At 43.1% G+C, this 26,316-nt stretch overlaps 1 protein-coding gene across 2 annotated transcripts in view; it reads left to right on the forward strand.

The window, feature by feature from the left end:
- Positions 1-536: 536 nt before the first annotated feature.
- mical3a (microtubule associated monooxygenase, calponin and LIM domain containing 3a) overlaps positions 537-26,316 on the forward strand; it is a gene marked incomplete at its 3' end in the record, with an annotated part of 95,948 nt that continues 70,168 nt past the window's right edge. Inside the window, exon 1 of one of the 2 annotated variants that reach the window (XM_079501430.1) lies at positions 537-863. The remainder of the gene's footprint in view (positions 864-26,316) is intronic. The other variant, XM_079501431.1, reaches the window with a different exon arrangement.

Consider the following 26,316-nt stretch of genomic DNA (forward strand, 5'->3'; position numbering starts at 1 on the left):
AAGAGAAATGCCCAAAATATGGCCTAAATCAAATCTCACTGTTTCCGTATGCTCATGCTTCTCCTGCGACAACAATGATTATGTCCTATATTAACCCCTGTTGTATCTTCCACATATTTCCACAAAGTTTTCAACCACTCTAAAACCCTCAATTAACATAATATGTCTAGACATAGTTTGTTATAATAAAAAAGGAAAACATAAAATACATTTAAAAATGGAATGAAATTCCCCTACTATGACAAATCACAGATACCGGGGAATTCCCTTCCCTCCTATAGTGTATTTATTTACTCCTATAGGTTTATGAATGATTGTCCACAAACCTTTTACCCTGCCCTCCTCTCTCTGATGTTTTTTTCCCTGGAATCCTCCTGCAGCTACAGCGTCACCTCTCAGCAGACCAATAGGATTAAACTCTGTAAACACGCCGGCTCACAGCGAAGCACGGGCGGAGGGGTGTCTGTGTGTGGGACAGTCCACTTTAATCGCGCCGTTTTGCAAATGCGACACCGTTTTCTCCCACATGAAACTTCTCGTCCATCGAAGTGTTTATCCGGCATTGCAGTGACACGAACGATGAGATGTAAACGTTTAGGCGACGTGCTTTGAGTTTATGTGCGGTGTTGAGCGCCCCTCCTCTAGTGCATAATGTGCGCTCGCCCCCGCCGCCTCTGTCAGTTTCAAGTTGCGCCTTCTTTTCTCACACACACACAGTGAATACTGGCAGGGCCTGCCCTGAACAGAACAACACACCGTGGAGTTTATTTATTTATGGACAAACTTGGCATTATGGGTTCAAGGGTTGACATGGATTAATTGTGGAATTATATCGATGGATAATATTAACGCACGAATCAAAGGTAAGAAGGATCGATTGTCTTTGCTGTTGCGGGTCGCTTTGCAGAACACAACCGAACCGCGGTCCAACACTTGCCTTGGTGGAATGGATCGACGGTCGGTTACTTAACTCTGCACGTTTGGAATGTCACGCTTTGGTGCTTTTTATTTATCAGGCAACGCAAATGACCGATACAATCATAATCTGTTATTGTATATTGCGTAATTTATAGATTGATAACGTGACTCGCGTTGCACTTGCTTTTGGTGTTAAAATCAGTGCTCGTGCTCGTTATGTCAGCGGTCCCCGAGCTGCCAATGTATTCAGTCCATAGATCTGTGGGGACAGCCTTCGGAATGCTCGTTGTGTGTCTTGTGTGTGCATGCCTGGTAAAAGCCTGGCTGCTGTTCCCAGTGCTCAAGTCTTTCCTTGCTGTTATCTGTCATCTTGAATAAACTGCTGGTGGTTGATGGGCTGCTGCTGCTGCGTGAAAGAAGAGAGAAATACATATTTATTTTCACCTAAACGTCAAACGAATCGGCTGCTGTACACTGTGTCAACTGTCAAGTAGGACAAGTCACATCCTTTACTGCAGTGGTTCTCTAACTTTTACATCTCAAGGACACTCCTTAACTCTGACAGTATTTAAATGGAACCAATTAAACCCACTAGGGTCCATTTGGCTCCATTTGTATTTTGTATAATGTCAGAGTTACAGACTTGTAAGGGTCAATTTAGAACCCCCTCAATGAACCCTGACCCCACTTTGAGAACCACTGCTTTACTGTAGCCATGGGGACTTAACGCTATGGACCAGAGCTACTGTCTGTAAACCTATCCAGAATATGTTGTTGCCTTATTACACGCAGCAGGTTGACAGTTGAGTTGAAGCTCATTTTGCAGTACTTCAATACAGTAGCTTACCCAATACTACTGTAGATTATCTTGCTGGCGGCCTACCAACATGTTATTTAATTTATTCATTGTCACTAGATAGATTAAAACTCACTTGGTTACTTTGGTCTCGCATGGAGAGGAGGAATGGAGAGGTCGTTTGTTGTTGTACTTTGTGAGATACAATATATTGTGAGGCCTATTGAAAAGCAGCCTACTCAATTGACATGGTTTTTGAGGGGCACTAGCCCCTCCTATGCCCATCTTTGTGTGTACCAAATTTGAGATGATTTGATTGGCTGAGCACGGAATGTGATGTATGATGATGTACCATGATAAGAGCGCCCCTCACTTCACACAAGTAACGTGATATCAGACACTAAATAATGTGTGGGGTCATTTTGGATATCATAATATATTGTCATATGACCAAGTGTTTTCTTTTCCTGGTTTTAATTATCATATTTTATAGGCTGTGATGTGTCGTCATTGGTAAAACATATTGTGATATTTTAATTTAGTCTATTCATGTAGCTCACCTCAGTACTTGTACCTCAGTCAATTCTGTGTGTACTGTGCAGTAGATTGAGTAGAACAGGGGTTCTCAACGTTTTTGGCCGGGGACCCCCGGAAATGCTTTGGCAATGTCTCGGGACCCCCGCCCCGCCCCGCCCCCTCCCGACCCCCAATATAAATTGACTGCTACAATAACCTTAAACCATTTTGGGCGGGAACCCCTTTTGGTGTTTTAAGCATTGTTATAATTTAGCTATTGAAAAATAGCAGATCTACAAGCTCATAGCGCGCCGGTCTGCTATTTTTGAAAAACCGTGAAAAAAAAATAAAAAAAATATATATATATATATTTTTTTTGGAAAATAATTTGGGGACCCCCTAAAATAATTTGGCGACCCCCCGAGGGGTCGCGACCCACGGGTTGAGAACCCCTGGAGTAGAACACTTGTGCCACATGCAGCTGTCTACAGCATTGGTTCTCAAAGTGAGGTCCAGGAACCCCCAGAGGTCCTTGGGTGGGTTCCAGGGGATCTCCAGTAAATGGTAAACACAATGGTGCATTTATATAGCACCTTTATCCAAAGCGCTTTACATAGATTGTGCATTACATTCACACACACATTCATACACCGATGGCGGCAGAAACCATGCAAGGCACCAACCAGCACATCAGGAGCAATTAGGGGTTCAGAGTCTTGCTCAAGGACACTTCAACACTAACTCTGGGGGAGCCTGGGTTCGAACTGGCAACCTTGCGGTTACCATCCAGCCACTCTACCCCTGATCCACCGCCGCCCAGTAAAAGTAGTTAATATAGCATTCTCATCACAATCATTTCCCTTGCAAAATAGATTTTTAATCTCAATGATGCTATTACTGGTAAAGAAAATGAAAAATTAACCACCTTTTTAACCACGTTATATGATGGAGGAGAAATCCGGTGACCGTCATCTCTATTTTATTTATATATCACTCTAGTATTGGCCCATCCCTGGAACAAAACCTTTTCAGATGGAGGGCCATGACACGACAAAGTGTGAGACCCAATGAGTAGGACCCCATGCAGCTGTCTCTACAGAGCTTCTGTGGGGCAACAGAATTAGAACCCCTCGTTATGTTTCACAAGTGTAGAATGTCTATGTAGTTATTAACTTCTGTGTCTTTTGTTCCTCACGTGTCTGTCAAAATGGACCCGTTGTCGTGGGGCCTCCGTTTATAGAAACATCTGCTTTTGTTCTCAGTGTTAACCCACTGGCTCTCAACGTTGGGTCTGGGGACCGACAACCGGTCCAAATGGACCCTTACGGGTCTGTAACTCTTGAGAGCGTACAAATGGTACCAAATGGTTCATTATTTGGTTCCATTTATAAACTCTTGGTCTTCGAGCTAATTAACACTGAGGATTTGCTGTGTAGAATTGGGGTCCCAGGCGTCCTGTGGGTCCTTGAAATTCAAAAGGTTGAGAGTCACTGCGTCAATTGACCATCAACAGTGGCCATATAACCCAGATTTAGCCACAATACCAACAGAGCAACAACAGTCAGACTACAAAGGAAATTGGGACACGAGGGCTTGACCTGACAGCCACGTCCCTCCCTGGACTAAAAGACACACTTACCCAGCTGTCTTTGTGGAATGACCTGCCAGCCTGCTTGCACATTTGTAATATTGGTTAGCTAAGCTTGATTGATTGCACCTCATCAGGCTCCTTTTTAGTTTTTAACTGTGTTTGCTCCACGTTGTTTTGTGTACTTCTGTTGAGGTCACAGACGGTTGGTGACAGACACCCCCGGTCCAGTGTTTATTACAACTCAGGAAGCTTGACTCAGCAGAAGTGCATACTGTAGATTACAAGAAAATAAAACAGAAGAAGTCTGAGGGTCTGTTTGGAAGCTTCATTGATCGACTATTTGATAAATTAAAATACAATGGCCAGATAAGCATATCAGCATGTTGCAATAAAGTCGGGTGACAATGACTTTCTTTAGTGGGTCCTGTTAAGATCTGTACTACTGTAGGGCAGTGAGCATAGCATACAGTACCATACATGCTCACTATCCTATATGGACTAAATAGTGCAAGAACACTGTAGCTCCTACAACAAATCTGATGCGTGTCTTTGGTTTAATGACTTCGGAGCGACTGGAGAAGGAGAACATGGCCATTTTACAACGGCTTTATTTAGCTGTAAAGTAGCAGTAAAATAAATCTGATCTCCTCTATGTTGCAGTATTCTGTGAGCACAGGGGTCTATGTGTGGAAGGACTAATGCAGGGTTGAACAATACTAATTAATTTGTACACATATCTCAAACTGCAGTTACTGCACGTTATGGACGGACATAGTGGCCTATAATATTATTAACCACTTAAGATCTATATACCTTGCCGTACATCAAATAGAGAAAACAGACGATCTAAGAGCTCACAACGAGTCGCAATGCAGCGTGTTGTGAGCTGGTAGATTTGCTATTTTTTTATTATTTTTTAGAAAACTGTTGTTTTAGAAAAATCACACCCGGGTGAAGTAAGTGGTGCAACTCCGGACAGACTTACCGTGTGGGGGTCCTCGGTGGACGCCGGGGGGTCCCCTGAACATCCGGACCCCCAGGAACGCGCCCAGGGTGCTGGCTCGGTTCCGGCAAGCCGCCATCCACGTCCGAAACGGTCGAGAAATGACAGTTACCGTGTGAGGGTCCCTCTACTGTACTGTACTGTCCTGTCACACCCGAAATCATCATATATATATACAGTTAATATGTGTGTGTGTGTGTGTGTTAGGCTGCGCAACAGTGACACTTGGTTGTGAAAACCAACCAAACGCTATTTTCGTGCTCAGACCCAGCCAGGAACGGACACAGCCAGCCAGCCAGCCACAGACGCACAAAAGCTGTGTAAGGAAGTGGTTGCACCACTTAAAAATATTGCCTATTATGACATGGCCAAAGATAGGAACAATTAAGACATAAACGCTCCTGCTGGGATGCATGTCATAGCACGGTTTGCCTGTTTGTGTGGATGTGTGCAGGGAGTCGGTGCATCACTCTTTACGAGGGAAGCAGTGAGTTCCAGTTCTCTGACACCATGATGATCCACCTCTGACACCCTGTGTGGACCCATATTGTGGCTCAGTTTTGGAAACGGTGAGAGATGAAAGGAAGGAAGGAAGTCCTCTGAAGTCAGCTCCTGCTGTGTCCTAAACAGCTGGATGTCCCCCGACTGTCAGATTTAGTTCAGAAGTGGTCTGTTGCTGACTGTGCCAGGGGCTCAACAGGAACAAGTTGACCCCTTGTACTGTCGGGCACAAGAATGGTCCTGACTCCGGCAGGGGAGCATATTATCTTGTGTGTACTGTGTTGTGTGACTTTAAATGGAAATATGTCAGTAATTGGATGCGTGTTACTTGCCATTAACTGTGTGAACTTCTTTTCTTCCAAACAGTCCATTTACTGTAAGGAAGAATTTAATTTAGTGAGCCAACCATAACCGTTATATTTCCTTCTCAAATGTTCCCTTGTCTCTGAGAATGTAATGTTTAGAAGAGAATTTAGTCATCTCTCTACTGTGACTTATTGAGAAAATGATTTTGCAGAAAATTACGCAATTCCCAGTCTTACGAAGCCCAAAAAACAAAGTTATTCAATATTCGATGCCAAAAACACAATGACCGTAAATCGTTAATCGCAATCATTGTGTATGACAACAACTAATCGTCAACTTAAATGTGTAATGGTGACAGCCCATGGCTGCAGGCTGCATGTTGAGCATTGCAGGTCAGAAGTAGGTCAGTGTGACAACTGCATTCCACAGGCCAGTCAAACCACAGTGTTTACATTTAAAGTCAGTCAACTGACCCTTGAACAGAACACTGTACCTTCAGCTAACGCTGGCTGTTTGATTGGTTGATTTGTTGCCACTTACTGACTGTATGGGAATAGAAATGCTTAGTTGTAACACAGAGCATAAGCTGTAGAGCGGCGCACAGGACTACAGTGAGGTTGTAGGCCAGAGCAGTTTCCTCTAACTTGCCTCAAGTTCCTCAACATTTTCCACACAGTAATTGTAAAATTAGCTTTTGAATGGTTTCATAATCCATGCACAGCATTGTTGTGGTGTTCCATGTACAACACACTAGGTTTTTTTGGTGTGTTTTCTAGCACCCTAACGTCCATAGTACAGTATAGCTACAATGCCTATAATGATGGCATGGCCAAAATGGGGACGTCCGGTTGAAAGTGCATGGTTATTGCGATTCATGACTTACATGGCCGTGGCGTGTATGAGATCTGTAATATCTCACATCTGTAATTGATAGAAGACACCCTGAAATGAGGGTAGATGTTTAGATTTTATTGCTTACAGTATCTCATTTTGCCTTGCTTCCAGGACAACTTAAGTAAAAAGTGACTAGTCTTACCCCAATCCATCTCCCCTACACAGTCCTCCTGTGACCCCAGGCCAGTGACCTTGTGAAATGGAAATCTCTCTAGTGGAATGCAGCGGATTATGTCATGCAATATAAAGTTATACTGTAGCAGTGTTAATTCTTGGCAGTACAGGAATCAGGATGAACAACAGGCACATAAAAGGACCTCTGGATTGGAATCACCACTGTCACTCACTGGCAACCAGGAAGCATGCCCTTTCTCCTATTTAATGTAGCTTCACTGACAACCATTTTTGTGTGTGTGTGTGAGTGTTTGTGGTGTTAAGCTTACTTTTCTGGCATTTGATGTCTCGTATTGTTGTGTTGTCTTGTATTTGACCCAAAAAAATCAAAGTATGTAAAAAAATAAATAAACAATGTGTGTCTCTACTGTGAGAGACTTGAGCAATGACACCCAGAGGTGTTTTGCAAGAAAAAACAACTAGGATATGATGCAGCTTGATGGATTTATGTCGTTGCTGTTGTATCTCACACGTCTCATTTTGTCACACTTTATTTTCCTTAAAATGAGTTTTGTTTTTCAGTTAGCTTCAGTTAGCCTCTAAGTTATGGCGTATATTTCTTGCTTCAATGTTATAAATAGCCCTTCGCTCTAGTAAATTTCACGTTTTGCTCCCGTGCGGTTCGTGTTCAGCAGGGATCTCTGGGCATAGTGAGGCTATTTGCTCTGGTCATGTTTAAAGGAGCCCCCGGGTCTTATGTAGTTATTCTGAGACAGGGGGCCTGAATGAAAGCGCTCGTCTGTCTGTCTGTCAAGCCTGTCGGTCTGCCTGCTCAACCTAATATGTTTTTCCATTAGTGATGCTGTTCTGTTGCAATGGTGTCTGTGTGCCTGTCTCTCAGTCTCTGACATGCATTAGAGAGAGAGCATGCATGCACTCTACGCCACTCTCCATCTTTCAGTTCCAATTGATCCATACTTCCATATCACTGGTGTGTTCATTTAAATTAACTAGTCTTGGTTATTTAGTAGTTATTTGAACTAAATCTATTTATTTGATTATAAAAACAAATAATGTTTTTTTTTTTTCCCTCAGTATTTTTGCACAGTGTGCATTTTTATCTTGGGACTGATTGACAGGTTATTCCAGCATAATTACAGAGGATTTGCATGGATCAGACAAAGTGCTACCCAATGCTGTTTAGTTTTATATTGTAGCCGTTTTTAGCTAGAACTGTGTATGGAAAGTAAGACCAGTAGCAGCCAAACATTTACGTTCCATTCTACTGTTTAAATATACCGTGGTCCATGCTCTACCTGCTGGCCAACACAACCCATCTGAATAGTGCTGCCCGGAGCTTGTAAAACGTGAGAGGGATTTAAGTGTAATTCAGGAGGAATTTGTTCTTAAGCCGTCTCGGTTAAAGCTATCAAGCGTGCTTCATGTGTAGGTGTTTGGTTACCTTGCTGTTGGACTGGCACAGCACAGCACAGCACGGCACCATTCACACAGGAAGGAGTATAGACCTGTATTTAGCTCTGGGGATGCAGAGCTGTTGGCAGAGAGGGAGAGAGGAAAAGATTTAGAAATAGAAGATTGGAGAACATCCACACTTTCTCTCTTTCACAGTTTCTGACCCGGTTTGCACTGTCTTACAATGTGGAATTCGATCAATTCGATGGTGTATACTGAATATTGATGTTGGGAAGGTCCATGTTTGGGATGTGGGATATTTGGAATAATAAGTGTTGTCTATTCCTGGTTTTAACCATACTGCAGTGCAAACATTTAAAAGGAAATTGGTATTATCATTTCAATATCGATATTATGCTGGTATGCCCATGCTACTATTCAGTATCCACAGTATCTGAGCATCTTTGCATTTACAATGTAGGTTGGGCATAATATTATATTTTGAGTAACATAGGAATAGTGTGCAAATAACATTTTTGGAACTCAACTCATCATGACTCATTTTAAACACAATGTATTTCACTCCAGTGTTCAAGCACTAAAAACATACACATGTAAAAGCAATAAAACAAACCCCCACTAATGGCAATAAAGTCTTGTGTGAACAGAGTTTTCACACCACCAAAAATAAACAAAACCAATGATTCCAATAAACAAGGACATTGTACTGCAATTGAAGCTTTGTTTTTTTGTGTGTGGTTACTAGGCTCCCATGAAAGTCTGTTTTCTCAATTAGTTTGCTAATTGTAGTGTTACAATGAATATTGTACTGTATAGTCCACTGTTTCTCAACATGGGGTCCGGGGACCACCTCCAAATGGACCCTTGCGGGTCAGTAAGTCTGAGAGTGTACTACAGTAAATGGGTCCTTTGCACACTTTTAGAGTTAACATTGACGATTTTATGGTATAGACTGGGGTCTCGGAGATAAAATAATAAGTATCTATTCTAATCAGTATTAGTACTGTATTAGTGCATACTTGTTGGCTTGCATACTACATTTTTCTACCGGCAGAGCCAGGTTACCCTGGCTGGCCTGGTTGGATTCATGTAGTTGCTTTGCAGCGACGTGGTTTGCTGACGTCCATGTGAGACTAGAGTCAGTCTGTGCGGAGTTCTTTGAGCCCTGACTAGAGATCAAGGCAACTACAGCACTAGTTAGACAATGTCGTAGTGGTGTGGTGGTCGCGGTCACATGGTGGCGTCGGGGAGCCAATAGAAAGACGAGAAGCAGGGTTGCCAGGTCCGCGTATTGTAAGCAAGTTGCGGTGTTTTTGTTTGTAAGAATTTCACTGCGCAAAGAGCCTAGGTGCGTAGTAGGTGCGTAACACTTGGATGGCACTTCCGTAACACCGCTAACACCAGTTCTTGGTTGTAATATACTGATTACACACATACTCGGAAGTAGACACCAGACCGATTCTGTCAATGTGATTCACACTCCTTAAACCAATATAGTGTATATACATCAAAGAAATGTTGGCTTGTTAGAATTGCCAAATTAGCAAGCCCTAAAAACCACAACCCACAAATGTGCATTTTGTCCCCTGCAAATTTGGAAAGAAACAAGCCAGAGTTTGCACTTAATAAGCAGACTTGGCAACACACTGCTCGGCTCATATTCTGCAACTTCTCCTATAGTGTCCACTACTTGTTTACCATCTGGTTATAGCCGCGTGCGTGCGTGCGTGCGTGCGTGCGTGCGTGCGCGCGCGCGTGCGTGCGTGCGTTATAATTTGAGTGTGAGGAGAATTTTCCTCACACTCAAGTTAGGTTTATGTGATTTGTGTAGTGTACAGATGTGCTGGTGGTGTCCTCCATACCGAAAAAATAGCCGATCTACAAGCTCACAGTCACAAGGTGACTGTGAGCTTCACATCGTGAGCTTATAGAGCAGTTATTTCGGTGTCTGACACTTTAGGGTTAAAAATAACAAAGGCAAGTGTAAAATGGCATTTAGAAAATTGCTGTGCTAAAATGTTGATGCCCATTGTCCTCACAAGCATACGTGTGTGTGTGTGTGTGTGTGTGTGTGTGTGTGTGTGTGTGTGTGATTATGGTTTGTCCCGGCTGTGTCTAGCTGTTGCATATGCCGGCTGTGGCTAGGCATTCCTCACTAGGCTCTCAGCTCCAACCTGTCAAAAAAGGCCTTTTGATAATTACCATTATTTTAGATTCTTCTTCAAAAGAGCAATCTTCTCCGTGAGAGGCATTTAAATGAATGAATAAAAATAACGGTGTTAAAGCACAGCTCCACTCTACTAGGGCAATAATCATTCTTTTGCAAACCTAGTCATTTCATCATTCCGGTTTTATTGTCCCTGACAACACCGGTAATTGTTCTACGTATGTGTATTGGAATGTTATTGTTGTTCCTTGTTTTGATTAAAAATATCCCACCATCTAACATCCCTGCCATATAAACCCTGTCCAGAAAAAAGATGATTGTAAAGCCTGATTCAAGACTTGTGAAAATGTCATACTTAATGTCTCTATAAGGTCACAACGGGTCGAAATTAGATCTGCTATTTTCGGAACGCAACACTGGCGCGCAGCTAAGTATATAAATCATTGTTTAGAATGCTGCAAGAAGGAATTTCACCAACATTTTCACTGGGTTTTGGCATTCAGTTAAATTCAAGGGCTAAAGGGAGGGGGAAAAGTCAGTCACCAGTATACAAAGTTCATTTTCGGCCTGTTATCTTGATTCTTCAACAGCCATGCAAAGAGGAGGTCTGGAATGTTTTAGCTATTTGCTGTGACCCTTCGAAGTTTAAACATTGGCTTTATAATTAATGTGGAGAGGGGTACTACTGAGTCTTGTTTGTGCAGTGGTTGTGATACATTGTCATGTCACAGACCCACAATTTGATACGTATTAAACCACGGACTGGATAGGGCTGTCACGATTACAAATTTAAGTTGACTATTAATTGCCACACAAATAATAGCGATTTAACGTTTTTATTGTGTTTGACATTGAACATGGGAACATTATGAATAAAGTATACATTTCTGTTTGCCTGGTAATCAATCAATCGCTATTTTTATACTTAAAGGTTACAAAAATAGCAGAAATAGCTGACATACAAGCTTACACTTTGTGAGGCGTTGTAAGCTTGTAGATCGGCTATTTCAGCTTTTTTTTAAAGTATGAAATTCTTTCAACATGGATATGATTATGTCAAAATAATTGCGTTTATCTAAAATAATGGCTAATAATAATGGTTCATTTTGCTGTGGACCCCTTATCTTGGTCTGAGGTCCTATACCGACTTATTAATGTGCTGTGTACTGTACATGATACATATGTCTTGGCCAATATTCTTGTCCATAATTTTTGGATTAAATTTGAACTAGACCTGTACATGCTCGTCGGCCACCGGCCTACTTGAGAACGATGCAACTTGGGAACCTAATAATAACCGTTGTCAACTTGTCATTGCACCATTGCATCTGTCTGTGTCCCACATGGAGATCTCATCTCAGTATCTGCCAGTCTGCCTGTGTCTGAAGAGTGCAAACTGACAAAAGTGGAGTGGTTAAGTAATCAATTTGCAGGTGTTGGGTTGCCATCATGCCATGGCAATCAATTGGCTGAGGCAGAGGCTGGAAATTGCACAGGTGAGGGGACTTTGGCTTATTAGGCCCACTGGCAGAGCCTGACCAGAGCCTTTTGTGGTGGTGTGGAACGCGTGTGTCGAATTTGAAGTCGGTGGGGCGAACAGTTCTCGAGTTACGTGCATTACTATCACACAGACACACACACACACACACACACACACACACACACACACACACACAGAGATATGTGGCACATTTATAGTAGGATATGTTGACATGGGGGGGAAAGGAATCCACTGAGCCTGACATGATGGGCATTCCTGGAGTCAAAGGAGAGTTTAAAGTTATTGAAAAACACCTGAGGCACTCAAGAGGGGAATAGATTTCGTAAAAGCCCATAATACGTCCAATACGTAATACCTAAAACCACCACCAACATGTTTCAAGCATTATTAGATGAAGTCGCATAATATGACCTTGTGGAGAGTCAAATATGTTTGGGATTAAATGTTTCACTCAAGGATAATTGCACATGATGCCATTTTGCTATAACCCTGTCTTATCCTCTCCCCATCTCACTTCAGAAGGGACAGTTGCACAACAGATGATGAGTTACAAAAGAAGTAGTACCATCATGCCACATGTTGCATCTTTTCTTTCATATGACTCTCCTCTCCTCTCCTCTCCTCTCCTCTCCTCTTCTCTCCATGCCTTCATTCCACACCGGTCATGTCTAAGCTTTGGAAGCTGTTGGCTCTGTAAACTCACTGCTCTCAGATTGCACTTCCTAGTTGCCAGACAAGGTTATATGTGAGTATGTGTGCGTAACCAGATACATTCTACCGAAGCCCTGGCATCTCACTGCCTACCATTGTGTGAAACATGCAAATGAATGAGAATGATAGGCAAATATTGAGAATCCTTGAAGTCTTGTAAATCAAATAATGGATTTTGCATACAAATATAATGTTGATATTTGATAACGGAAGCCTGACTGCCAGTTTGCATTCTATACAGTAGATTTCCCTGTGTTTATTATGGTTGCATAACTGTGGCTGCATAACTGGTCTAGACTTGGCCTGTAAAGTCTCAGGTAATAGCGGTGGTTTTGGAGGCGAGATTTCAAAAGCTTTTGATAATCCCGATATTTTAGCAAGTAGGGGCTTGTGGCTGTAATTGACCACGCTGGACGCCAAGTCACCAACACCAGCTAGCTGCGTATTGCTATTTGCTACCAGAAACCTGATAATGTTGACCCTTTGTTGTCGCCAAGCATTCCCCAGAGTGGACTCGCAAGTCTTTTGAGTTACACTCTAGGCTTATTTTTTCATTGGCAGTGCCGTTTCTGCCCCCTGTAACCAATCCGTTTGAAATCCTTAGTCATGGTTGGAATGAGTTTGATATAGGCCAGTCAATTCAGGAATTTAATAGTGGTCAGATTCAGTTAGCTTAAGCTTATGCGCTTACTACAGGCAGAATGGAGGGGAGCCTTGGCAGAACATCTGAGCAGAGTTGGCATTTGTCAAGCCTCTTGGAGTGGAACGGCTGCTGATCCATAGTCGGTTTAGTATTTTACATTATAGTAATTTACAGATTATATGAGAGGGAAAGGTCTAGTTGCACTTGTAAAACCTGCTAAGCTACAGTATACTGTAGTGTACAACACAGCAAATAAAATATACCATTTAAATTGACTGGTGAATTGACAGAAAATGTATCAAATGAAGTTGTAGTCAGTCATTTAATAATCTGTTTGTGATGTAGGAGGTATAATATATTTTAAATATATATATATTTTTGATTAACTCATCCATCCCTTGCTATTCTGGACAGCAGGGGAGATTGACAGGACATTGAAGCTAATTATTAGCCATTAATCTCTCAAGAAAGACGTAGTGTTGTTGTTAGTAGGTCTAAGCACAGAAGCACTCTGGAGGAAGTGGACTAAGAAAGGGGAGGACCCGGAGGAGGCAAACCAACTAATCAAATGATTCCCGAGGGCAGCACAGCTGCAGCTCACCGGTCCTTGGCTGCGTCTCACCGCTCAAAGAGATGGGTCAAATGCGGAGAACAAATTTCACTGCGGTAACGTGTGTGACAAATCGTACGACTTTGAATTTTCTTTACTTTGAAACCGAGTTCCTGTTACTACACAACAAAGGAGTTGATGCCTCCCAGAGGCAAAAACAAAGGGGGAAAAAAGGGTTCCCAGATTGATTAGCCATGGAACCACTCAGGATGTTACATGTACATGTGATATGCCTGTGAATCACAGTGCTGCGAGTGTCTGGTGGATTTGACTGAGTAGTAGAGTATACATGATGCTGTTTCGTACGGTTCTTCTGATTATCAATTGGTCAGGGAATGTTTTTTCCTGTGATGCTGAAGGCGAGGTGATGGCAGCCACCACCGCCGGTAAAGTTTTGCAATGCGAACACTGGCACTGCTGATTCACTGAACTTTGTCAGAATGAGAGTCGTGGGAAGTGAAACGTAGGTCTCAACACGGCTCCGCTACAACACTAGAGCTCATTTGTCAGAAATGTGAAAGATGCAAAAGCCAGATGGTCAGGAGGAGACAGACAGTCTTTGCCAGAAGCCAGTTCCACGTTCAGTCAACAAAATGTTTTGAGTGCTATTATCCGTTATCCCTTTGAACAGGCAGACGACTGTCTCCATTCCTATGGAGTGGGAATGGTAACGTTAAAGACATGTTCAAGATGTCCGTTTACTCTGTTAAACATTGTTTTAGGGTGTAAATTAATTGCAACTAAATCGAATAATCCTAAATATAATCACCAGATTAACCCATTAAAACCGGGAAAGCATCTGTGTAACCACTAAACATATTTTATACTTTGTCTATTCAAAAATAGTGTTTTGCTTTGGTTCTTTCTCGTTCTTGACAGTTTGTTCATGTACCTGACTGTACTGGCTTAAGTGCAGTTCCAACTAGATGCTGGAGAACTAATCTACATAACGGCCTGTCATCATAATGCTGACTTGTGCCAGATGTGTGGTTGTGAGGTCAGAGTTTGACCCGCTGCTCCACATCCATATCAGTAAGGAATTCCAGGGTAATTAGCCAAGACGCCCGTTGCACAGATACGATTTGATTGATAATAACCAGTGACGTGGTGGTGGTGGTGAAAGAGGAACTCTCAGGGTAATCCCTTCTGTATCTCATTGCTAGATTGCCAGGAGGGCAGTGGCACAGAGTTCATAGTATTCTGATTCTCATGATGCGTTTCGCGGCGCCCTATAATATGGAGCCGATCTCTCCTTTGGTCTTTGCTGACTGAAGTGATTCGTAGTGATGTTGTTCAAACTAACTTGTCCCATAACCAGCCACCCCACCCAATTTATGTCTACTATTACCTTTCCAGCTCCAGCCTGTATTGGTCCTGTCTGTTTTGTATGTGTTACTTTGTTTGTTAACACAACCTCAGAATGGAACTGTTCTTGGATGTTCCGAAATAGTGTTTGTAGGAACTGGGAATTATCACTACGCTGCCCCGAACAGATGGTTAATTTTTTTGGTCTTGGAAAAAGTCAAATCTCAATGTCACTCACAATCAAGGACGGTGATCAACGAGATGCAGTTAGTGCAGTGCAGGGTAGGCAGTGTTTGTTAAATCTTCCATATTCCATCCTGAGAGAGACATAGAGAGACAAAGAGGCGAGGATGGAAAGAGAGGAGGAGAGAGAGAGGGGGAGATGGAAAGGTGTATATAGAGAGAGAGACATGGAGATTGGAGAGACAAAGAGGCGAGGATGGAGAGAGAGGAGGGGAGAGGGAGAGAGGGGGAGATATAGAGGTATATAGAGAGAGAGAGACATGGAGAGACAAAGAGGCGAGGATGGAGAGAGAGAGAGGGGGGGAGATGGAGAGGTATATAGAGAGAGAGACAAGCTAGCCTAGCCTCCCACCACCATGGAGGACCACCAGTGTGACATCATAACATTGAAGATGGGTGTGTTAATGATGACTGTGGGGCGTGTTGTTTCCGCTCCATTCTCTGGAGGTTTCTGGGCGACTGCAGGCTTCACTCTGCCAACAGTACTTCCATCTGAAGAAAAACAAAGGAACATAGAGGATTAGGAAAGGGGAAAATTAGATTTGATTATGCAGCAGATTCCTTTCTGATGTTATCATAGAACACGAGATGTAAGAAATATTTTTGACTACAGTAACACTGTAGTCACTGACACTGATGACAGACTTTGGTAGTTTTGTTAAATTGTTAATAGTGTTGTCTAGTTTTGTCACATGAAACTGTCTAGGTCTTCTCCGGTAACATAATAACAGTGAACTTTACTCTCCCAGGCAACCCTAAATGGTGTTTACATACTGTAAGAAGCATCGGTGGAAAAGTTTTAGAGCGAGAGGGAACAAGATAATAACATGGGGCATCTGTCTCAATTATGATCCGTTAAATTCCGTTTGCGGCTGACAGACATACCCTGAATAGACAGCACCTGCCTTGTCCTACAGCTGCCCTTGCTGTCTTACTGTAACGTGGCCCTCTGCAGTGATTATCTATCACAAAGCATAACGGGAGGTTTAACATGATCAATAACTGTCAAGAATAAAAGACTCACGGGAACAGGAAAGAGCCAAGAATTCAAGCCACCGGTCGACTACTACGGCTATGTAATCGGTGGTTCTCAAAGTGGGGTTTGGGCTCGGGGAACCCCCCCAGGGGTCCTTGAAGGGGTCCCGAGGGACGACCCCGTTATATGAGCTTGTGGATCGTCCATTTCGTCTAAATGGAAAGTGTTTTAACTCAACTCGTCTCTTCTGAGGGTCCCTGGAACCTGGCACAACATATTTCGGAGGCGGGTTCCTTCCGCCCATGGCCAAATGTCAATTTGGGGGGTCCATGACAATTGACATGACAATGTTTGAGAACCACTGCGTTAGATTGATGCAGTGTTAAGAGCTAGATGAATGAGAGGTTCTGGACCTCTGGTTAAAGTAAACTTTAAGGTAATCCACCCTACAGTGGAGAGAGAGTGATCCCATCCTGTCCTCTCCTCTCTGCCAAGTCCCTGACACACTGACACGGATCAGATGAGGCTATTGGATCGGGATATTGGCTACTTGTTTCATCTCTAGGGGGTGTCCTCACTGTCCTGTCCTCTTCAAACATCACTCATCTAGGGCAGGGGTTCTCAACGTTTTTGGCCGGGGACCCCCGGAAATGCTTTGGCAATGCCTCGGGATTGGCAATGCCTTGCGATCACGTGATCGGAGTGTTGTGCTATCATCCGATGCTAGTTGATAAAGTGCCCGGGTGTGTAGAAAGACGATTGAAAGTAATCAATAAAAACATGCGGTAAATGTAGAAATCCGCTTCCCGCACGTGACGTTTGAGATTTGAACCACGTAGAAATCACTCTCCCGCATCCACTGTGTTAATACACCATTAATAAATACTGAAACCAGATATACATTAGGGAAGGTGTATGCATGTACTATGTGTACTATATGTAAACTCTTCATTTCCTTTTTCCAGCCATTCAGTTGCAAAAGAAAAATAACCCCCCCCCCCCCTTTTAAAAAAATAAATAATTTGGGGACCCCCCAAAATAATTTGGCGACCCCCCCCGAGGGGTTGCGACCCACGGGTTGAGAACCCCTGATCTAGTCCTGTCCTCTTCAAACATCACTCATCTAGGGGGTGTCCTCACTGTCCTGTCCTCTTCAAACATCACTCATCTAGGGGGTGTCCTCACTGTCTGTCCTCTTCAAACATCACTCATCTAGGGGGTGTCCTCACTGTCTGTCCTCTTCAAACATCACTCATCTAGGGGGTGTCCTCACTGTCCTGTCCTCTTCAAACATCACTCATCTAGGGGGTGTCCTCACTGTCCTGTCCTCTTCAAACATCACTCATCTAGGAGGTGTCCTCACTGTCTGTCCTCTTCAAACATCACTCATCTAGGGGGTGTCCTCACTGTCCTGTCCTCTTCAAACATCACTCATCTAGGAGGTGTCCTCACTGTCTGTCCTCTTCAAACATCACTCATCTAGGGGGTGTCCTCCTCACTGTCTGTCCTCTTCAAACATCACTTACTAGGGGGTGTCCTCACTGTCCTGTCCTCTTCACACATCACTCATCTAGGAGGTGTCCTCACTGTCCTGTCCTCTTCAAACATCACTCATCTAGGGGGTGTCCTCACTGTCTGTCCTCTTCAAACATCACTCATCTAGGGGGTGTCCTCACTGTCTGTCCTCTTCAAACATCACTCATTTAGGGGGTGTCCTCCTCACTGTCTGTCCTCTTCAAACATCACTCATCTAGGAGGTGACCTCACTGTCTGTCCTCTTCAAACATCACTCATCTAGGAGGTGTCCTCACTGTCTGTCCTCTTCAAACATCACTCATCTAGGGGGTGTCCTCACTGTCCTGTCCTCTTCAAACATCACTCATCTAGGAGGTGTCCTCCTCACTGTCTGTCCTCTTCAAACATCACTCATCTAGGAGGTGACCTCACTGCCCTGTCCTCCTCAAACATCACTCATCTAGGGGTGTCCTCACTGTCTGTCCTCTTCAAACATCACTCATCTAGGGGGTGTCCTCACTGTCCTGTCCTCTTAAAACATCACTCATCTAGGGGGTGTCCTCACTGTCCTGTCCTCTTAAAACATCACTCATCTAGGGGGTGTCCTCACTGTCCTGTCCTCTTAAAACATCACTCATCTAGGGGGTGTCCTCACTGCCCTGTCCTCCTCAAACATCACTCATCTAGGGGTGTCCTCACTGTCTGTCCTCTGCAAACATCACTCATCTAGGGGGTGTCCTCACTGTCATGTCCTCTTCAAACATCACTCATCTAGGAGGTGTCCTCACTGCCTGTCCTCTGCAAACATCACTCATCTAGGGGGTGTCCTCACTGTCTGTCCTCTTCAAACATCCCTCATCTAGGGGGTGTCCTCACTGTCCTGTCCTCTTCAAACATCACTCATCTAGGGGTGTCTCACTGTCCTGTCCTCTTCAAACATCACTCATCTAGGGGTGTCTCACTGTCCTGTCCTCTTCAAACATCACTCATCTAGGAGGTGTCCTCACTGTCTGTCCTCTTCAAACATCACTCATCTAGGGGGTGTCCTCACTGTCTGTCCTCTTCAAACATCCCTCATCTAGGGGGTGTCCTCACTGTCCTGTCCTCTTCAAACATCACTCATCTAGGGGGTGTCCTCACTGTCCTCCTGTCCTCTTCAAACATCACTCATCTAGGGGGTGTCCTCACTGTCTGTCCTCTTCAAACATCATTCATCTAGGGGGTGTCCTCACTGTCTGTCCTCTTCAAACATCACTCATCTAGGGGGTGACCTCACTGTCCTGTCCTCTTCAAACATCACTCAGGCCAGACCTGCTGTCAAGAACCCACAAGATGCTATTTAAGGACGCACGCACGCACGCACGCACGCACGCACGCACGCACGCACGCACGCACGCACGCACGCACGCACGCACGCACGCACGCAGCTTGCCACATAAGAAGGTGGAGCATCCTAGGGTTCCCAAAATACTAAAGGTCCAAAGTAAAAAAGATCAGGTGGGAGACCACTGTATATAGGCCTTATGCAAAAAACCTTTAACTACCTTTAATACGCATCCTTTACAGCATTTATTAGAAACACAGAAGGCTGGAAACATGCAGACTACTAGGCAACGTTTTGAGTCACAACAACGACTTTGCCTGAGGAACAGTTTTTGTGAGGCCTTGTGAGCTTGAAGAGTGTCTCAATTTGATTTACCAATACTGATAAGTGATATCATCAAAGTAAAATAATGGTAGAGATATCGGCTGTCCTCTACTAGTTTGTAATATTGTTTACCATTACTAGGGTTGGAAAGTATAGTTTATATATAGTGCTTCTAAACTGTAGTAGATCATACTTTCAAGTTGTTTGTTTTGACTGACCAGATCCACCCTGCATTTTGGGACTGACTCCAACATACCTTCTGTAATCTCTTCTCTCCTATTGTGACAGGGGAAGGGAGTGGGTCGGGACACCGTCTTTTGGGAACCATGTCATTCCCTTTTCCTTTTTCGGGCTCTTGACTTTTACTCCGGCAATAAAAAAGCAAACCATTGTACTTAGATGAAAATACACCCAGACAAAATAAACACATGTGCTTGTGTGAAACCAGAGAGGCTTCCCTCAGTGTCCCCAGAAAAAGAGGAATTCCAGAAGTGCTCTGCTAGCTGAATTTAACCACATGAAGTACCCCAGTGTCCCTTTATGGCATGAACATTAGGCGAAAATCTATTGGATGTGAGCTTGTAGATCGGCTATTATCGGCACACAGATTTTATACAGAGAGAGGGGGGAAAAAAAGTGCAGGCATACATGATTAACTGATGTGGCCACATACAAACATAATTTTAACACTTTCTGTACACTTCAGTACACAGAACAAAGAATAACGTTCTCCTAGTACCTGATAATCATGTTTTAGGTAGGGGGGGGGGGGGGGGGGATCACGGCACCTAAGCAGTAACCTTAGTGGTCTAGACATCAACATATTCAACATTCAGGGAGGGTATGTACTACTAAGAAAGATCTACTTCTACTATAAAAAGCTACAGCTTGTCCACACGTAATGAGATTGTTTGCCTGTGCTGAAGCAAACCTGTTTTTATTTTGTTTTCCATTTCAACCACTTAAGCCTTTACAGTACTTTGTTGTATGATGAAACAACGAGTTCACAACATGTTTCAGGATTGCAATCATCGCAACGTTTCAGACTATTATCATTAGCCTATTATAGGACTTTTAGCCCACCGTGCTCTGCGTAACGGAACTATGTGGTGCAGTTTCTCTCCTGTTCAGTCAGTGGACATTGCGAGTGTCTGCACTCTGCAGTAGACTAGAAGAGGTCTAATTATACTAGGTCATGTGCTCTGTTCTCTCCTCTGGTCGGCAGAGAGATGTCTCCCTTTTGCTGGGTGTTATCACAGCAGAACTGTAACGTAACTGGGCCTTTAATGCAGCACGGTTGATTTATTTGATGGATTGATTTAACCATGACAGAACTCGCAAGTCAGCAAGCATTACTCTTTTTCTTCAGCCCCGTTCATTTTTATGAGACATTGAATGTGAGCTGGTAAGAAAAGAAATGTATAATTCCTTGTAGCCTTCACTGGTGGTTACACTGGGGCCTTTTTGTCTAAAAGAGATGGAATCATGTGGATCTGAGCCATCCTGATTCCTGTCATGTCAGTCATCTATGGCAGGGGTTCTCAACCCGTGGGTCGCGACCCCTCGGGGGGTCGCCAAATTATTTTAGGGGGTCCCCAAATTATTTTCAAAAAAAAAAAAAAAAATTAATTTAAAATTTTCACGATTTTTCAAAAATAGCAGACCTACAAGCTCGTAGCGCGAGTGGCGCGCTATGAGCTTGTAGATCTGCTATTTTTCAATAGCTAAATTATAACAATGCTTAAAACACCAAAAGGGGTTCCCGCCCAAAATGGTTTAAGGTTATTGTAGCAGTCAATTTATATTGGGGGGCGGGGCGGGGGTCCCGAGACATTGCCAAAGCATTTCCGGGGGTCCCCGGCCAAAAACGTTGAGAACCCCTGATCTATGGAGATTGCTGTCGGGCAGAAACCGCCTACAGCATTTCCATATTCAAACCTTTTTGTGTTTGTTTTCCATAAATTAACGTCCTACAGCATCACTCAAAAGTAGCAGATCCACTATTTTTGAATTTGAATCCTGAAAATTAACAGTTTTGGACATATAATGAGCTTTCCACCAGACAGAGATGTTGTCTATTATAACTGTATGACTCCAAATGAGAGACCCATTGACTTTCATTACCAAATTAAAGTATAAAATATATTTGTGGCAGCAAAGCACAGCAATGATTCACCATGCAACTCCTTGCAACCAGTTCGATCCCGGGCTCCCCCAGAGTTGGTGTCGAAGTGACTTGTAAGTTGAGCAAGACTCTGAACCCCTAATTGCTCCTGCCTCCTGATGAGTAGGTTGGTGCCTTGCATGGTTTATTCCGCCATCGGTGTATACACACACACACACACACACACACACACACACACCACATTAAGTGGATTGTGGAGGTACTGTGTCTGTGGCCTATGCTGGCAGTGTCCGGTCACAGACAGATCAACAGACAGACCCTTTTCTACACAGCTCCCCAGTCACCACATGGTGAAAATAAACGTTCCATTGAAGTGTCAGAAGTTGGTCGGCCTGGCTTCCAGGTTGTTATTGAAGTGTGTGTGTTCTGTAGCAGGTGAACCCACATGCTTTATACAGCTGCTGCCATCCAGCCAGTGCACGTTGACTTTACTGTATGTTGATTTAAGTGGGAAGGTGAGAGTCGAGCAGTACACACTTCAACCCTGAGTCTAACAGACTGTGGGTTGGAGGGAGAGGGGGGAAAGGCAGGGTGTTGTCTGCAATGGAAGTTACTGTGGTGGGGCACGCACGCACGCACGCACGCACGCACGCACGCACGCACGCACGCACGCACGCACGCACGCACACGAGCCCAACATTTGGTGTCTGAGTCTGACACAAGCTCAGATTTTGGAGTTCAACCGATATTTTGTCAAAAAATACAAGATCTGTTCTAATTAGGGGTCATCAATGTGTCCGTGGCAAAAATACTTGGTCTTGTCTGTGGCAATTGTTTCTTTTTTTTTTTACACACCATTATAATGTTCGTATTTTGATCATAAGACCCAATTTCTAAATGTCAAGTCTCTAGGTTTTCTTCAGACACTATGGCAATGACGACCCATAAGGGTCCATTTGGTTCCATTTGAACACTAAGAGTTACAGACCTGTTATGGTCATTCAGAGCTACCTCTTTATCAGTTTCTGATAATTTTGTCCACTCATTTTGTATGTCCGTGGCAAAAAAAACATTTTGACAAAATATTTCCACCACAAGCTAGCATGGCGATGACCCCTGGTTCTAATTATTTTAGTTCCTATTTGAGAACATGTAAACGATAAGCAAACAAATAAATACGAAAAAACACACATTTTGCTCCTTAGACGCATATAAAACTAAACTTTAACCACTAACCCTTATTCAAAAGTTTTTAAAGACTCTACAAGCTCACAATGTGACATGTTGTGGGCTTGTAGATCTGATGTGTGTGTGTGTGGGAGGGAATAGGACACATTGGCTACATAATTAATTGCTGATACTGATGATGTAAAAACAAAGACACACACACACACACACACACACACACACACACACACACACACACACACACACACACACACACACACACACACACAGCTACACCATTGCACTTTCAGAGTGCGGCCTGCTCCCCAGAACAGAAGGCTGTTTCCACTGCACTGAGGAGTTTGGCAGGGTGTGAAAGAGAGGCCCGCTGACCCCTGTACCTGCGTGGCTTTCATGGTGTACTGACCGCTGGGACTAGTGGGGACTGTGTTGCTTTCCACGGAGCGAGCCAGGCCTTCCTGGACCCCGTTCCATGGAGACGACCTGGCAGATACTGAGCCAGGCCTTCCTGGACCCCGTTCCATGGAGACGACCTGGCAGATACTGAGGCCAACAGGCAATTGTTCTCATTTCCCTTTTCTTCGTTCTTTGCTTTTTCTGTTGTTGCTGTCCGTGTGAGGCAGACTGCCAGGCATTCAAACTAATCACCCTCTTAGTCTTTTCCCCTTCAAGAAGCATCATTTCATAATAAATAATACATTAACACATTTTGGGCGGGAACCCCTTTTTGGTGTTTTAAGCATTATGTTATGCTTTAGCTATTGAAAAATAGCAGATCTACAAGCTCATAGCGCGCCACCGAGTGGCGCGCTACGAGCTTGTAGGTCTGCTATTTTTGAAAAGTCGTGAAAATGTGGCGCAAATCTTTGAATATATATATTGTTACAGAGTGAGTTTTTAACTCAAATCTTTGCTTCTTAGGGGTTCCTGGAACAACATATTTTCAGATGGGGGTCGGTGGCCAAACACAGATAATTTTTGGGGCCCTTGACATGAAATATTGAGCACCACTGATACAGAAACATAGGTATTTCAGAAAAAAAAAAAAATTCCGACGTCAGGACAAAATGGCTTAATGGGACATGTGATTCGCCATGACATTACAATTGAAGATGTCTCTGACTACTGTGCAGAAATTCTGTTCCTCTCGTATGTTGGATGATGATGATGATATATGGACTTCCGCAATATGACTAATACATCATTATCAATTGTGAAAGGATAAATGGATATGAGGGGAAAAAGCAACTTACTGATACAGTAAGGCATACGTGTAAAAGCAGAATGCCAGGACAATCTTTTTTTTGAGTTGAGAGTGAGTTGGATAACTTAAGCTGTGAACTTAGAGCAATAATAATGAGAGGACAGATGCACTTAATTGTTTGCTAGTGCAAGCTATTTTTGTTTTTGCTAATACAGGAGACAGAACTCTATCTAGTACTGTGGTTCTCAAATTGGTATTCCAGGGGGTCCTCACTGAGCAACATGTGTTCATACAGCATCAGCATCACAATAATTTCAAACACTTGCAGATGTCCAAGCTCACAGTGTTTCACTTCGTAATTTGTCATACACTACATTAGTCAGACAAAGCCTGAAAGCCAAACAGAACTGTATTTTCTTATCTGTTATTATGTTCTGGAATGTTCAATGCACAATCACAATTATTTGTAAGACAATTCATTTTCGTCTAATGTCATACTCCTGATCGTGACAGCTCCATAATGAGAAGAATGAAAAGAGGCCGGCCATGGTCTCAAAGGTTAGCCAAGCAGCAAACTTCACTTTTGATTTATGACAATAACTGGCAGGTTGTTCCAACGTTATGTTTGACCAGTTGGCAGGAACTAAGTAATAATGACTCATACTGCACCATGCGTGCCATGCAGCTATGCACGCATAGCTGAGGGAGTTTGACACACCTTTCATGGTTCCCAATGTCAGCATTCATAGAGTCAATATTTGTATTTGTTACATCTCTACAGTACGAGTAGTACACAAGAGTACAATTATTTGGTTTCGGAGGGTTCCTCAACATTGTAGCAACAGCAGTAATAAAATAAGTAATTAAGAATTAATTAACAAAGTAAGGTAAGAAATATATACGGTATGTATGTTAATCATAGCACACTTTGAGGTCAACACCAAAGTTGTGTGTGTGTGTGTGTGTGTGTGTGTGTGTGTGTGTGTGTGTGTGTGTGTGTGTGTGTGTGTGTGTGTGTGTGTGTGTGTGTGTGTGTGTGTGTGTGTGTGTGTGTGTGTGTGTGTGTGTGTGTGTGTGTGTGTGTGTGTGTGTGTGTTAGTAGTAGTTGGCTGACAGACCTTAGTGTTAATCTTTCATAAACCATTTATCATTTTCTGAACCTACTGTTGGTCTTGTGGATGCGGAACTGCTTGCCTGATGATTTTTGCATTTCAAATCCCATGACAAGAACTTAAAGCAAACACATGCTTCTCTATGCTTTCTTAACACGACCAACTCTGAAATTGCTGTCCGACAAGAGGCTGTAGATTGGTATAAAATCATATCGATTGCTGTGCTTTACCAATAAAAATCACATCACATATTGTTATGCATTATGGGCCTTGAGAGACAGAGCACAGGCCCACCACCTACAGTACTCCCCAAAACATAATATAATGCCCGATCCCTTTTTGTAAAACAAAATGATGTTTTATCTGATTAATAATTAACACGTGAAAAATGAACTGAACTGAATCGGCTGGTTAAAGGCTTTGTCTTGACTTTTAGGACTAGATCTTAAACAGACTTTCTGATTAAAATATATACAATAGCCAGCCATCTTTCACTTGTTGTGAGGTAAACTTGAAAGGTTCTCTTTAATTTGCATAGTCGTGTTCTGGCTTCTGGGAAGATTCAAATCTTCTTAAGGCAAATAATTCTGCTATTCTGCTGAGCCACAGTTAGTGAAAGTCTAACAGGCAAGGCCAGTTTCCGCCTCGTCACCTCGGGGAATTCTGAAGCAGACAATTAGCTTGGCAATGATTGTTGATACTCGCTATTCAGCAAGATGATCTGTTCAAACAAGGCTTGTACAGTCATCACCACTAGTGATAAGGCAGGCTTTACACCTTTATCTCCTTACTGTATATCCACTCAATCAGTTCGTATTGATGATGTTGTCAGGGCTGACATTTAAAGGTTGTCCACTCTGCACTGGATGGAATGCCTATAAGGACCTTCTCTCACAGTGAATTTTAGCAGACAGCTGACTAGAGTCTGACCGATGCCATATGTTTGGGTCTGAGAAAAAGAAAAGTAATTTTATTGTAATTTAACCACTTAAGCTCTATTCAAAATATTCAATATGTACAGTACATACCTTTTTTTTTTAACACATTCTGGACGGGAACCCGTTTTGGTGTTTTAACTAAGCATTATTTAGCTATTGAAAAATAGCAGATCTACAAGCTCATAGCGCGCCACCGAGTGGCGTGCTACGAGCTTGTAGGTCTACTATTTTTGAAAAATCGTGAAAATGTGTCACAAATCTTTGAATATATATTCTTTCAGAAGACTTTTTATTTATTTCAACGTCAGGCTTCTTATCTCTTATCTATATTTTCTTTGATCTCTCTTCCCTCTCTTC

This window comes from Electrona antarctica, assembly GCF_951216825.1.
Source record: "Electrona antarctica genome assembly, chromosome: 5".
In the NCBI taxonomy this organism is placed as follows: Eukaryota; Metazoa; Chordata; class Actinopteri; order Myctophiformes; family Myctophidae; genus Electrona; species Electrona antarctica.